Source organism: Mauremys reevesii, linkage group 9 (genome assembly GCF_016161935.1).
Source record: "Mauremys reevesii isolate NIE-2019 linkage group 9, ASM1616193v1, whole genome shotgun sequence".
Lineage (NCBI taxonomy): Eukaryota > Metazoa > Chordata > Testudines > Geoemydidae > Mauremys > Mauremys reevesii.
Window position 1 is genome coordinate 29,151,246 of NC_052631.1, and position 13,150 is coordinate 29,164,395.

Consider the following 13,150-nt stretch of genomic DNA (forward strand, 5'->3'; position numbering starts at 1 on the left):
CTTGCTGTAATCTTGCATTACACAGTATTAGTGCATAAAAGAAGAATCAATACACACCTAGGTGAAAGACAAACACACTCCAGGCTATTTATAACTGTGAAACCACCTGAACTGGCTAAGCAACTTGATTCACTGGGTCATGACAGGTCTGCCCTGTGACAAGGAAAGACCTGTGCTTTTACTGCTATAGATACCATTGTTGATGTGTATGCTGCCACAGTATGTTACCAGTATAAAAGAAGTACAAGTATAAGAAGGAACATGAAAATTTTATACTATAAACAAATAATTGTTTTTAGATAAGTCACTCAAAAAAGTGCTCTAGAAACGAAAGACCGTCTCATCCTTAACTATAGCGGTTTGACCATAAATACGAAAAAATGTTCATGTCAAAAAAGCCACTCTGTAAAACAGTCATGTAAGAAATTACTAAATTAAGCAATACTTAGAGATGACAAGTTTGTAAGAACTTGTTCTTACAAATTGTATCCTGTTCCAACTACAGCGTCACTCTGCAAATAAGATTATGCAATACTTTTACGAGAATAACTGTGCTGACATCTCTGCTAAGCTTTTAAATATGCCCAATGAGAATCAGATATTTCCAGAATCCAGAGCAGTCTCATTCTGAGTTGCCAGCTCATGCAGTTCATAAAAATGCTTGAGTCTTCTCCCAAAGAAGGTTGATTTATGACCCAGTAAATATTATATATCAGAAGTTATAGTTTAAAAAAGGTGGAGTAATTACTTCCTCAACAGCTCTGGCTTTCCAGGAAACTCTTGCAGAAAAATTCCTTCAACTTAAGCAACAGTTGATAACTGTTCTTATTGCTAGAAAGGCTTCAGAGAAGGCACCTAAAATACTGTCAATGACTTTCCTCATGGGTCACTCCCATTAGTAGTGCAAGTGCACAATGCTTGTACATAGGAGAAGGAAGATGATGAAGGTGATTTTTGCAAGGACTATGGAAAACATTGAGATTTACTATATCTCTATTAAAATATTGCTTTTGAGAGATTTTTATTTGCAATAAAGGGCGAATATATGTGACTGGCAATGCTCAAAGATGTGAATTTGGGTCACTTTAACTCATTAATGAACAGACAAGAAAGCATATGGAATAATAAAATGAACATATTGTGACACTGCTGCAGAGAGCATGAGTTAACCTTAATCTGAACCACAGACATTGGTAGAGGCAGTGAAATACAGCCAAGGGCTCTAGGTAAGAGCAATTCCATGAGGCATCACTTCAGAAGGGGGAAAAATACAATAGAAGAAAATGTAAATCGCAATCAAAATAAAAATAAAAGCTTTCTGAAAGTCAGATTCCTATTTGATAGAAGTGGTGGTGAATGTGAGCCATGAAATATAATCAAATGAAAAATTATTCTTTTCTCTTTGTATAGGTATATTGTCCAGTTATAAAGTCCAACCTAATCTTGGAGAACAGCAAGGCTTTGAACAGATCTCCTTAGATACGCTAACTGTACAGCAAACTTCTTCACCTTGAAAAACACAGCTAAACATAAATGGCAGATGTAGCTATTAAACAGGATATTGATGCACAACGGAGTGTTAGTCCAAGGAAAAAAAAAATAATTTAGCCAAGGAAAAGGCAGAGAAATCTCAAGCAGATTTCATGTTTAAGACATAAAATATTAGAACAAAAGCAAGGAATTACTACAACTTTCCATACAGTAAGATGAAGTTAGTTTAACAAATTCTTGGAAATGCCACAGAACTGCATACAGAGAACACAAGACAATATGCTAGGCAAATTCTCTGATGTCTGTCTAAAATATCTGAAAGGAGAATACCATATTAAGATAGACAACTCAGTGCTTCCAAATTCCAATGTAAAGTCAAAACTGAACTTAATAATGTGGAAGAGATAGGAGTTACTGAAAAATAAAACAGACAGGCTGACTTAATTGCATGGTTTCAAATGAAATAGTTACACTTTACTTTGAAGTATATTTTATCTATACAGTTTTATGATGTTTAAAAATTATTTGGCATATAATTCATGTCAAAGTGAGTTGCTAAAAATGACACTGGAAAAACAAACACTGATAAGCATTTGAGTAGTGAGATACTGATCAATCAGTTTTAAAATATTACTCTTTAACTCAGCCAGTTGTACTCACATCAGGTGATATTTCTGAAGAACAGCCATTTGCATTGACACTCCTAACTAAACAAGGCAGAAAGAAATATGCATATATGGTGTATATAATTTGTACAGTATCTTTGAGGACTTGTTTTGCTGCACCTTGAAATTGAAACAAGTCCACCTTCCCTGCTACAGAGGCAGAAGAGGGTGCTACATTTCCCCTAGCTCCCTCAGTTTCCAAGTCATAACAGGTAGTACATTTTATTTAGTGTTTTCCTGCCCTTAGAATTTCCCATCTTTGCATGGTATGGTAGCAAATTCTGGTTATGGAATTCAGACAGCAGGTTTACTCTACACCAACTGTCCTCTTGCCCAGAAACAGGAAAGGGATTGGCTACCTCTACAATGCTGTTATATGAGTATTCAATATGTATCAGAGGGGTAGCCATGTTAGTCTGGATCTGTAAAAGCAGCAAAGAATCCTGTGGCTCCTTATAGACTAACAGATGTTTTGGAGCATGAGCTTTTGTGGGTGAATACCCACTTCGTCGGATGCAAGTAGTGGAAATTTCCAGGGGCAGGTATATATATGCAAGCAAGAAGCAAGCTAGAGATAACGAGGTTAGTTCAATCAGGGAGGATGAGGCCCTGTTCTAGTAGTTGAGGTGTGAAAACTAAGGGAGGAGAAACTGGTTGTGTAGTTGGCTAGCCATTCACAGTCTTTGTTTAATCCTGAGCTGAGGGTGTCAAATTTGCAGATGACATGGCATGGGGAGTGCACTGAGGAGGCTGACAAGCAGCACTTACTTAATCTGCTGTGTACATTGGCCAAACTGGACAGTCTCTACGGAAAAGGATAAATGGACACAAATCAGATATTAGGAATGGCAATATACAAAAACCTATAGGAGAACACTTCAACCTCTCTGGCCACACAATAGCAGATCTTAAGGTGGCCATCCTGCAGCAAAAAAACTTCAGGACCAGACTTCAGAGAGAAACCGCTGAACTTCAGTTCATCTGCAAATTTGACACCATCAGCTACAAAACCAGTTTCTCCTCCCTTGGTTTTTCACACCTCAACTGCTAGAACAGGGCCTCATCCTCCCTGATTGAACTAACCTCGTTATCTCTAGCTTGCTTCTTGCTTGCATGCATATATATATATATATATACACACCTGCCCCTGGAAATTTCCACTACTTGCATCCGACGAAGTGGGTATTCACCCACGAAAGCTCATGCTCCAAAACATCTGTTAGTCTGTAAGGTGCCACAGGATTCTTTACTGCTTCAATATGTATATTACTGTATTTATTTTAGAGTTTGTCCATCACCATAGTATCCCAGCAAATGCCACCCCAAATTCACAGCAATAAAAAAATCTCTAATGGACTTCCTGCATTCTCTAGCTCTTTTAAAGATCGTAGCCAGGCCTGTGATCCCACTGTGTTAGGTGCTGTACAGACACAAAGAGGCAGAATGAGAGAGAGCGAGAGAGTCCTTCCTTTGAGGATTTGAGGCCTGGGCTTACAATTTGAGGCATCCAGCACCCCAAACCCCCTGTCCCAGCCCAGAGCCAGCACCCAAACTCTCTCCCAGAGCCCATACCCCTCCCACATCCAAACTCTCTCCCAGAGCCTGCACCCCACACCCCTCCTGCACTAGCCCAGAGCCTGCACCCAGCACCCAAACTCCCTCCCAGAGTCTGAGGCAAGTGGGACTTGGACCAGTTCTGGCCACCACTAAAAATTATACAAACCTGCTGCCCCTGGGTCACAGACTCACAAATGCCCGCATTAACATATATTTGCATACCTATTGGGCAGCTACAGCGGAGCTAGCTGCTTTATAATAATTAGACATGCTCAGCAGGTGTCCCCGGAGCAGAGACACCCCCCGCCCCCAGCTCGGGGCAGAGCACTCCCCATCCCCCCGGGTTTAGCACTCCCCCACGTTTCCCTCTCCCATCCACTGCCCCTCCTCCGGTCCCCTGCCCAAGAGGGGGCGGGTCTCAGCGGCCGCTCTGCTCCCTCCCAGACCAGCCAGTCGCGGGGTGGAGCAGCCTGCCGGGAGACCGACACAGGGCTGCGGTGCGCTGCGCTGCACGGACCCGGACCCGGACCCGGCTCTGGCTCTGGCTCTGTCTCTGAAGGTGAGGGGCTGACAGGGGAGCCGGCCTCCCCGGCCAGAGGGGATTGTCCCGCCCTCAGGGGCAAGTGGGGGGAACTGCCCCCCGGGGTGCTCGGGGCGGGGTCCTGCTCACCCGCCGGGGCGGCTGCAGGGGGCCGGTGCCCCCCGCGGGTGATGGCCACGGCGGGGCTTGCCCCCTCCCCAGCAATGCTGAGGCCCCACCGCTTTCACTTTCGTTTCTTCTGCGCCTGAAGGGGCTGCGGTGACCGAGCCTAGCGACCCTGCGTGGTCTCTAGACCCGGAACCTGGGGCTTCCTGCCTCCCGCCGGCTGGTCCGGGGACTGGGATCTGTGTGTCTGCTTCCCCGCCCCGAGCACGCTCTGCAGCCTGTCAGAAGGGAAGGGACCCCAGCGCTCCCCTGGTAGTGAGAGAGGGAAAGCACTTGAGCTGTTTGCTTTGCCAGAAAGAAGAGTGAGAGGCGAGTCATAGTAAGTACCTTAACCAGGGAAAATAGCAGGTACTAAAGGGCTCTTTCATTTAGTAAAGAAAGGCGTAAATGGAAGCAATCTCCGGACGGTAACGAAAACAAAAACTTCAAATTAAAAATGAGGCACGTGTTTAACATTAAGAGAAATTAGCTGTTGGAACAAACTACCAAGGGAAGTAGTGGAGTCTTTCTCTCTTGAGGTCTTCAGGATGCATATCTGAAAGATACGTTTTAATCAAAAATTAAAACAGACCCCACTGAGAAGCGTTCATGGGCAGAAGCCTATTCTCTTGCTGTGAAGGCAGGGCCGCCAGCAGCAGCAGTGCAGAAGTAAGGGTAGCAGTATCACAACCCCCTTCCCCCCCACCATAACCTTGCAACCTCCTCCCACAACTCCTTGTTGGATTGGGACCCCTACAATTACAACACTGTGAAACTTCAGATTTAAATAGCTGATATTATGAAATTTACAATTTTTAAAATAGCATGACCGTGAAATTGACCAAAATGCACTGTGAATTTGATAGGGCCCTAATTATAGGGATAACAGAAACACGATGGAATAATAGTCATGACTGGAGTAGGAGACTTGATGGGCATGTGCTGTTCAGGAAAAGCAGAAATAAAGATAAAGGTGGTGGAGTAGCATTGTATATTAATGAGGAGGTAGCCTGTAAAGAAATGAGAAGTGATGGAAGGGATAAAACAGAGTCTGTCTGGGTCAAAATCACTTTGGGGAAGAAAGCTGTCAGAGGTTCCCCTAGGATAGTGCTTGGTGTATGTTATAGACCCCAGAATCTGATTTGGATATGCATGGAGACCTCTTTAATGTTTTTAATGAAATAAATACTACTGGGAATTGTGTGATTATGGGAGACTTTAACTTTCCAGCTTCAGACTAGAGGACAAGTGCTGCTAATAAAAGTAGGGCCCAGTTTTTCCTGGATGTGATAGCTTCCAGATTTCTTCACAACTAGGTGCCGAACCAATAAGAAGTGATGTTTTTAGATTTGGTATTGGTGAGTAGTGAGGACCTCATAGAAGAGCTGGTTGTAGGAGAAAATCTTGGTTTGAGTGATTATGAGCTAATTCAGTTTAAACTAAATGGAATGGTAAACAAAAATAGATCTGCAACTAGGTCCTTGATTTCAAAAGGGCGAACTTTAAAAATTAAGGGAATTACCGTATATACTCGTTCATTAGCCCATTTTTTTATAAGTTGACCCCCCCCCCAGATGGTTAGGTAAAAATACCAAAAACTGTATGACCCTTTCATAAGCTGGTCCTATATTTCAGGTGTTGGAAAACTTTGGCTCCCGGCCATCAGGGTAAGCCGTTGGCGGGTCGGGACATTTTGTTTACCTGGGGCGTCTGCAGGCATGGAGCCCCTCAGCTCCCTGTGGCCACGGTTCGCCGTTCCCAGCCAATGGGAGCGCTCCCATTGGGTGGGAAGAGTGAACCGCGGCCAGAGGGAGCTGAGGGGCTCCATGTCTGCAGATGCTCCAGGTAAACAAAACAACAATGTATTAGGTATTCAATTCAATGATTCCATAGCGTTTAAAATCATCAAATTTTGGTGTTGACCTGTTTATAAGCCAACCCCCGCTCTTTGATGCGTCACATTTTTACCAAAAGTATTCAGCTTATGAATGAGTATATACGGTAGTTAAGGAAGTGGAATGGACTGAAGAACTCAAAGATCTGAATGTGGAGGAGGCTTGGAATTAACTTCAATTCAAAGTTGCAGAAATTGTCTGAAGTCTGCATCCTAAGCAAGGGGCAAAAAATTGTAGGGAAAGGCTGCAGACCAAGCTGTCAGGTTGGAGGGAAATTACTAGTGGAGTTCCTTAGGGATCGGTCTTGGGACCTATCTTATTTAAATTTTTACTAATGAGCTTGACACAAAAAGTGGGAGTGTGGTAATAAAATTTGCAGCTGACACAAAGTCACAGAGGAGGACCGGAATATCATACAAGATTAGCTGGATGACCTTGAAAATTGGAGTAATAGAAATGGGATGAAATTTAATAGTACAAGGTTCCCCAGAAATGTGCATCTTGTACTACTTAGTACCCTCCTGGACAGTACAAGCTCATAATACATCTGTCATTTCATCAAAGGTGCACCAGCCTTTCTATCTCAAATGGAGTTTCCCACATGCTTTAATCCAAACACATACTAGTTACGATTAAACAGTAATGCATATGAGTCAGGATTGGTTACAAAAGAAATAAAAAGATAAAAATCCAAATTAATAATGAACTTAAAAGCAAAATGTCTCTCTCAACATAAGCTCACAGTGCAGACTGGATCTCAATCCAGCCTGGGACCACTCCAACCTTTGTTCAGTTCTTTTAAAGTTGTTGATGTCATAATCAGAGAGATGGGAGGAAGAGAAGTGGGGTGGAGGTTATGGTCTCTCATTCTCATACCCTCTCCCCTCTTGGAAGATTACCCCCTGCTGGGGTGTAGGCAACCTGTAGTCGCTTGTGGAAGTAAGGGTTGAAATGTTCCTGTGATGCAATGTAAATTTCTTGTTTACACCTTCCTGGTGCTGAAGAATGGACAGTTAAGAGGATAATGTCCCGTTAGGACCTTGCTGGCATGCTAGAGTTTCTTTGTTGCTGAGAAATTGGTTTGTGGACATGACCCAGAACTACAACATATTTCAGTAACAATCATATAGTAAAATCCCACAATTTTATATGCAGTGTTGTTACACATATTTCAACAAGATGATAATATTCAGCAGATTATGAGTTTTCAAATGAAATCTCAGAAAATATACTTTGTACAAAATATATCAGAACCATATAAAATGAGGACTATGGGGTACAGGGCAGGGTATCACATGGGATACGAAGTGTCACAATATATATTTACAAAAAATCTGGTCTTAGTTTTACTCTGTAAAGCTGAGACAGAGAGGGTGAGGTAATATCTGTTATTGGGCCATATTACTCCACCCATCTTCTGACCCTAATATCCTGGGACTAGGGTGACCAGACAGCAAATGTGAAAAATCGGGGAGGGGGTGGGTGGTAATAGGAGCCTATATAAGAAAAAGACTCCAAAATTGGGACTGTCCCTATAAAATCGGGACATCTGGTCACCCTACCTGGGACCAACATGGCTATAGCCATACTGTAAAGCTGGGCAGTTTGGTGTTTCAGCTTTCTCTCATCACAGGTTTTTATGCAGAGACATTGATGGGGACGTGTCAAGGTGTCACCCCCACTCTGAACTTTAGGGTACAGATGTGAGGACCTGCATGAGATAACCCCTAAGCTTATTTACCAGCTTAGATCTAGTTGCTGCCACCACCAAATAGTTTAAACAAACGTTTATGGGAGAGTCATTTGGAAACTCTGTCTTCCTCCCAAATATTTCCCCAGTCTTTATCCCCCTTTTCCTGGCAGGATTGAGACTGATTCACATCCCACCAATTCCTGGTGAGCCTAGACCCAAAAAACCCTTGGATCTTAAAACATGGAAAAATCAATCAGGTTCCTTAGAAGAAGACTTTTAATTAAAGAAAAAAAGGATGAAAGAAATACCTCTGTGAGATTAGCATGCAAACTACTCTCACAGACAACAGATTCAAAATACAGAGGATGTCTCTCTGGGCAAAAACCTTAGTTACACAAAGACACCCAATTTGATTCTCCCACTATGCAAAAATGAAGTCACAAAAGAAAATAAACATAATCTACTACATTCCTTCTCTAAACATTTACTACTTTAAGAAATGTTAGATGTCTGATTCCTGGATCCTTCACTCCTGCACAAACTTTTCTGAACAGACAAAAGACTGATTTCCCTCCTCCCTCTTTGAAAACATCTTGTCCCCCCATTGGTCCCTCTGGTCAGGTGTCAGCTAGGCTATGTGAACTTTCTTAACCCTTTACAGGTAAAAGATGAATTAACCCTGGACTGTCTATTTATGACAAGATGATAAGATATTTCCTTTGGATGTTTCACTCTTTTGGGGGCATCTATATTTTTTTTAAATAGTTGTTTGCTTGCTTGTGAAGGGACCAGAGGTTTTTGAGGTGCCCATCTTGATTATTTAATTGTTATCCTTTTGATTTTCATGTTAATTTAGTCCTCCTGAAATGTGCTGGCTTGTCAGCAGTAGAGGCAGAAGTTGAGGATCTATATAAACAATCTAAACTGGGGGTTGGGTAACTGGGGGTTGTGACTGGGGGTCACAAGATTATTACATAGGGGGTTGTGAGCTATCAGACTCCACCCCAAACCCTGTTTCCCCTCCAGCATTTATAATAGTGTTAAATACGAAAAAATGTGTTTTTAATTTATAAGGGGAGGGTGTTGTATTCATAGGCTTGCTGTGTGAACGGGATCACCAATACAAAAGTTTGAGAATCACTGATCGGATATAATGTGTGTGGAAAAAGAAACAAAGTCACTCCCAGATATCTAAGGTAAACTTCCTTCTGGGTCCCCTGGAGCAGCTTGTTTTTGTAGATCTGCTTTCTACACTGTAAACTCTCCAAGGAATGGTTTGCCTTAATGCCTGCTATTTCCATGGGGCTGAGCATATTGTTACTACTTTTCTGGGCTTAAGCAAATATGCTTGTGTCAGTATTTTCTGTGACATAACCAGAAAGAGAGAGAGCTGCTTAAACCTCATCATGAAGAGAGATGACAGTTGCCTTAAATTATATTCAAAACAAAATAGAAAAATCATATCCACTGTTAGAGGGATTTCCCTTCACCTTCCCACTTCCCGGGTCCTAAGCGCAGACAATGCGATGTTTATTGGGTTTAGTTTCCAAGCAAGCATATTCCGAAACCCTTCACACCAGTCAGGCTTATCTCTATACGCCCATAGAGTCTGTTCCCCAGTGTTCCGTTCCCAGCTCTGAACGCCACAGAGTTTACCCTGTGTCCACCTTCCCAGCTCTGAACGCGCAGAGCATTTACCCAGTGTCCTCCTTAGCAAACATGATTTCAATTTCCCTTCCCCCCACTCCCTGTTTGACCCTAGTTTATATAGTAATATTCTCAGCTATACCTTAACCAATCATTTTACTGAAATTTAACTAACCAATCCTAATATATTGTAACATAATTCTCTAACCAATTATATCCCACTACCCTAATTAACTTACACCTAGCAAAATTAATTATACAGCAGATAGAAACAATTAGAGAACCAGACAGATTAACAATAGAAAAGTGGGGGCCATATAGATAAAACAGTACAGAAATGAGCGTTTCACAACCAATGGTAAGTGATTTATTTCCAGACAGGATGCTATCAAACTTTAACCATATTTATCTGGTGGAGATAGGCACTATCAGGACACGATTGTATTCCTAGCAGCCCAATACCACCCTATTTCAATGTGACTGGTGTGGAATGTGACTTTATGCTTCTCAGCTAATGGCTCCCCCTGCTGCTTAGCCTAAGAACAAGGCCTCAGACTATCCTAATGAGAGAAGGCCCATACACAGGTGGACTGTGATTTTGATTCTTTGTTTTTCTACTCCTGTAATTAGCTAAGTGATAAAAAGCCCACTGAAGTTCTTAAAGTAGAGGCCTTCACAGGCAGGCCTGAATATCTATAATCTAACACTCCACCCCTTTCTTTTTCTTTTGGGATCCGCCTGCCCAGGTATCCCTGGAAAGGCATAGGACATATCGCGACACATTTCCTGATAGGACCAGGCATCAAGGTGAAATGTGTTGATGCTCCATCTGTCCCACTACCCCTTGTGTAGTACAACGCCCTGCACCTTCTCTTGTATGCAGGGCCGGCTTTAGGCCTATTCCACTAATTCCCCCGAATCAGGCCCCATGCCTAAGAAGGCCCCGCGCCCAGTGAGAATCCCGTCCCTGGGTAGAGGCATCTTTCTAATTTTTACTCACCTGGTGGAGCTCCGGGTCTTCAGCGGCATTTTGGCGGCGGGTCCTTCACTTACTCTGGGTCTTCAGCGGCACTTCGGCAGTGGGTCCTTCAGTGCCGCTGAAGACCTGGAGTGAGTGGAGGACCTGCTGCCGAAGTGCTGCCAAAGACTCAGAGCACTGCCCGGTGAGTACAAGCCTCACGTGTTTTTTTTTTTTTTTAAGTGTTGTGGGTTTTTTTAAGTCATCCCTGCTGGGGCCCCATCGAAACTGTTCGAATTGGGCCCCGCACCTCCTAAAGCCGGCCCTGCTTGTATGGGCATACCACACCTATTCCAATTAGTGTTCCAGACTTCCCATTATAGTGGGCTGGAGAAGGTTGTCTAGTACCCTGGCGGGAAGGGCTTACTACATTACTTGTAGGTTATAATTAATAGCTGTTCTTTAGAGGGTTGTGCCCCTCTTGACTGTTTCCATATGTAACGTAACACAAGTATACTTAACAATACTCCAGCCGCCATGATAATCCACAGCAATACCGAGAGTCCTGACCACTGCAGTATAGTCCAACATCCTGGCCACCACTAAAAACACTGCTTCTCCTCCTTTGACAGGGTTAAAATCCTGTGAATGCCTCCCTTAAGTGTATATTTTAAATGTGTCCAGTTGTTCGGAGTTGCAGTGAGCTCTGCTCCTGCAGTCTTCACATGCTTTTGTCCATATCATGAGTCTATTGGATATTAACAGAAAAATGGGGTATTGTCCAAACCAGCTCGACCACTTTATATGGAATGAGTAGTATGCACTGGTTCGATTGTGCGCAGCAATGAGTTCCACAGATCCGTTCGTACACCATAGTCCCAATGGCAGCATGTAGATGGGTGTAACTGTGCCAGATGCTGGTGATTGTGTCCCCGAGTGTTGTGTACATTCCCAGCAAACACCCCATACCCATATATATCACCCCTAGTGGCCCTCATTTGCAACAGGCATGTGGCCCCTCATCCAACCCAGCCCTGGAGCACTGGGCAGTGCAGCTCCAGTACCGGGGGCCCCCCAGCACTGGGCAGCCCCAGCTACCCCAAGTCCTATCCGCCCTAGACCCAGCCCCAGCAGGCTTCCCTTCCTAGAAGAGGAGCAGCCTGCCTGGTGGGCTGGGGCCTGGGGCCAACTAGCAGCAAGAGGGGAGGAGGCCTCTGGATGGAGCATGGGTAGGGTCACTTGAGGCTGTTTGGGGAGGCACAGCCTTCTGTTGTGTATTTGGTTGTCATGGGTTTTGTTACTATGGCAACTGAGTTAGACTATTAAGGGATAGCTCAGCCGGTTTCAACCAGCTGGGTGAGCTCTCTGTCTCTGTAAATAAAATGGAGGTTTTGGTTAGCTGCCTGCTCTCTGGCCTCAAGTGATTGCTTCCTACACCGGCTGCCCCAAGGATACAACACTGGCGACGAGGATGGGATCCTGGTGCTGCTCCAGTAACAGAAGGAAGTAGAAGTCAAGGTAAAGACCAAACAAAGAAAAAAAGCTGCTTGTTGCACTGACTGTGAAAGTGAAACTAAAAATCATGGCTACTCTGACCAGGCCCCTGGAGCCTTTTGATGAGAATACAGAGCAGTGGCATGTGTATACTGAGCGTTTTGAGCTTTTGGGTATTGCAAATGACATTACAGAAGCGAAGAAGGTGCCAATATTCTTAACTGTTGTAGGGGCTAAAACCTACTCTCTGCTACGCAGCTTACTACACCCTGTTAAGCCTGAGACTAAATCTTACAGTGACATTGTGGAAATCCTGGGGTCTCATTTCTCCCCAAAACCACTGGTAATTGCTGAAAGATATAGGTTCCACAAAAGAGACCAAAAGGAAGATGAACCAGTTGTACAATTTGTAGCCATTTTAAAAAAGCTAGCAGAACATTGTGAATTTAAAGAGATGTTAAATGATGCCCTGCGTGACAGGTTAGTGTGTGGCCTCTGCAGTGAAGCTATACGGAAGCGCCTACTGACAGAGGCTCAGCTTACATTACAGAAGGCTGTTGATATTGCTGTCTCCATGGAACTAGCTACAAGGGAGGCACAATACATCGGTGCATCCCCTAGGGTGCAAAAAGTGTCACAAGAACTGACCCACAAAACGGTGCAGAGTCAAGAATGTTACCGCTGTGGTAAGCTGGGTCACCAGGCATCAGAATGCTGGTGTAAGGACCTGGTGTGTCGACACTGTGGCAAAAAGGGACACATTGAGTATGCCTGTAAACAAAAGAAAAAGAGGCCTGTGGTCTGGCCGACAAAAAGAGGAACCTTGCATACCCTAGAGCAGACCCAGGATGATCAAGGTGACACCTCCTCACAAGAGGAAGTGCCACTGCATGTTTTGTCTTTGGCAGCGGGCTCACATGAATACTGGGTAACCCCCTTATTGGAGGGCAAACCTATACGCATGGAACTAGACACCGGTGCAGCTGTCTCGCTGGTTCCGGAGACTGTGTATAAGGAAAAGCTACAGCATCTTCCGCTTAAGGCAACAAAAACTGTTCTGAAGAC

The 13,150-nt window shown here is 43.9% G+C and overlaps 1 protein-coding gene across 2 annotated transcripts in view; it reads left to right on the forward strand.

Annotated features, from left to right (window-relative positions):
• The first annotated feature begins 4,132 nt into the window (after window positions 1-4,132).
• Window positions 4,133-13,150, forward strand: part of LOC120371943 (phospholipid scramblase 1-like) — a 44,730-nt gene continuing 35,712 nt past the window's right edge. The window contains exon 1 of one of the 2 annotated variants that reach the window (XM_039488435.1): window positions 4,133-4,272. The gene's annotated coding sequence lies outside the window, so the exon portion shown is untranslated. Of the gene's footprint in view, window positions 4,273-4,603; window positions 4,739-13,150 lie in introns of those variants that run through there. The other variant, XM_039488436.1, reaches the window with a different exon arrangement.